This window comes from Octopus bimaculoides, chromosome 3 (genome assembly GCF_001194135.2).
Source record: "Octopus bimaculoides isolate UCB-OBI-ISO-001 chromosome 3, ASM119413v2, whole genome shotgun sequence".
Taxonomy (NCBI): Eukaryota; Metazoa; Mollusca; class Cephalopoda; order Octopoda; family Octopodidae; genus Octopus; species Octopus bimaculoides.
In genome coordinates, this window is record NC_068983.1 from 35,215,633 (window position 1) to 35,218,548 (window position 2,916).

Here is a 2,916-nt window from a genome sequence, read left to right on the forward strand (position 1 = left end):
AGAGAGAGAGAGAGAGAGAGAGAGAGAGAGAGAGAGAAAGAGAGAGAGAGAACCGTCAATGTTGAACAGTGAGAATGAATGCTCAACACCCTAGTGATCAATAAATCGTTATTCGTGGGATAACCAAACTACTATTGGTTTCATGTTGAGAGAAAAGTCCCTCACCAATTATTCAAGTCTGCCACATGTGACGTTAGTGTTCGAATTCAACTCATATACATATATAGGGTGCGATAGGTAAATTGCCGCCATTTTATATTTTTAATTTTCTGCATGCGCATTGTTTGTTTTTGACTTTGTCGACTACACACTATAGTAGGGTCAGTTGGGCACCATATGTGAGAAAAACAGCACCATAACGGAATTCAATCTGCCAGAAATCTGGAGACGACATGCTGTACTTCTTGGCATCTGCACCAGAAGCTCCAATACGGACATTTCAGAGCGTTGTGAGGGTGTCAATCTGAGGTCAGTGCAGAGGATCTGGAAAGAGTTGGATAAGTCTAATAATTACGAAGTGACAGCAGCTCGGAAAACGCGCTCTAATTGTTCTTTTAAGAAAAGAACTCCTGAATTTGTGGCTGCGAGCCAAGATTGACAATGATCCCTCCAAGTCAATCAGATCCATCACCAGGGACATGAGAGTGTCTGAGTTTCTTCTCAGGCAGGTAGTGCATAAAGACATACAAAATGAGAAAAGGACAATTTGTATCCCAAACCATCAAGGAAAATAAGAAAGCGCTACGAAGCTTTTGAACAAACTCAAGCATCCTCCCCAACCGAACAAGCTTTAATTTTTTTCAGACGAGAAAATTTTCTGCCAGGATTGGATGGTGTATACACAGAACAACTCTTGGCATACCGTCTCCCCAAAGCTTGTACCGAGAGTGATAAAAATCAAACATCCAGTCAGCATCATGGAAATAAATGAAAAAGCATTTACTTCCAAATATTTTGAATCAGTATTATGCAATCTGGCAGTACTTTTACATGGAATTTCGTATGTCTTTTTGAGCCAAGTTCCTGAAGAGACTTCTATACATAGATATGAATTGCTTATAAATCAAATAATGTATATAAGTCGAAACAACTTGTTGGCTTTATTTGTTTTGTTTTGCTTTTTTAATTAGTTATTTTATGTTATATTTTATATTATAATATATTTCAATGTAATAAATGGATAGATCGACAATTGTATTTTTCTATTTAATTTATTGTTTGTAATTTGTATTTATATCCATACTTCTGTGGTATTCAACTGTTGTACCAGTGAATTGGACGTTTTAGACTCCTTTGAAGGAATCGTTTTTTTCCCTTCGTTTGGCCCCTACACCTATCTTTTCAGGAGAATATTCGTGTAGATAGAAAATAACAAAACCATACCTTTGGGCTTACATGTGTGCCTTCTGGCAAGAATAATGTATCAACCTCTAACTACACATTCAAATGTGGAACCGTTATGTTATTTATTTACGACACGATAAATAATATAATATAATAGGTTCCTAACCCCGAAAATGCAACTGAGAATTAACCTATTATTTTTAAATTGTGAATTTTATGTTATATCGCCTGCAGAAAGCTGTATTGTGAATAGATATAATTTGAATGTTAATACTGGCTTTATAGTGGTTTTTGACTGCTATGTCTAGACATGTAAAGGTTTTTGCAAACCACTCCATTATAATTGTGATTTATTCATAATTATAAACACTCTTCTTATGTGTGTGCGTGCGCGCGTGTGTGCATTCATCTACTGCTCTCGCTGCTCTTCTTAGTACATCTGTCACTCGGGACGCCGCTTGACTGTCCGATTAGCAGAGCACCTCCGAGACATCAGACTCTGCAATGAAACCCTGGTTGCGCACCATTTCAGTTCTCCCGATCATTCTCTACAACATCTGCTTGTATTCGGACTGTCTTTACACAGGGGCCACTCGGACTCCTGCCTTCTCCCGTGAAGAAGAATTAATCTTCCTTCTTCGCACCTCTACGTCATTCACCTCCTCACTTCATCTGACACTGACCTCATCTCCTTTTGATAACAACCCTTCACCATCCCACACACGCTAGCACTGGCCACTTCTCAGCACCCACACCGTACACCATCATCCACACACTCACGCACAATCTTTAAGAGCGTTACCAAACATACCACTATATGAATAGCCACACACACTATGCTTAACTCAGTACACCCACCGCACACCATGATGCATACTCTCACACGTACACAAGCACATAATACCTGTTCACAGACAATATCCACACCCACACAAACAAATAATACCTGAACACGGACAATATATACATGCACGACACGCATTAATACACGCAACATACAGAGACAAAGATAAATTTTGCCCACATACATACACCATGCCCATACTCCATACACAAGCACATACTCACACATGTCAGAGTCACTCGCCCCTATTCAACCACACACACTTACACTCTCACACACACCATTCTTACATACATACACACGCACGCGAACCTTCTCTTGTTGGGATCACTAGCACTATTATTATCTCCCTTTTATATATGCATGCATATATATATATATATATATATTTATGTATGTGCATACATATATATACATACATATACATATACATATATATATGCATATACATACATATATAAACACATATACATACATGCTTACATATATATATATATATATATATATAGAGTTATTAATATTTCTAAGTCTCTCTAAAGGAGACTACGGCAGCGGTACTGGAAATTAATAGTTATCGCCAAGCCAACATGGCAGTCCCAAAATTAGGACGAAAGCTGCCGTGAATTAGCTCCAAGAAGCCATCGCCTCTAGCTAGCTATGTGACACACGAAACCTGTGTCCTTTATAACCTTCGAACAGGGGAGGTCAGCAGTGTCCCCCTGCTGGTT

The 2,916-nt window shown here is 38.6% G+C and overlaps 2 protein-coding genes across 2 annotated transcripts in view; one reads left to right on the forward strand and one right to left on the reverse strand.

Annotated features, from left to right (window-relative positions):
* Positions 1-2,916, reverse strand: part of LOC106877509 (uncharacterized) — a 224,977-nt gene that overhangs the window by 148,288 nt on the left and 73,773 nt on the right. The gene's annotated exons all lie outside the window — the stretch shown is intronic.
* The window catches only part of LOC106877512 (atrial natriuretic peptide-converting enzyme), a 40,284-nt gene that overhangs the window by 28,454 nt on the left and 8,914 nt on the right, over positions 1-2,916 (forward strand). The gene's annotated exons all lie outside the window — the stretch shown is intronic.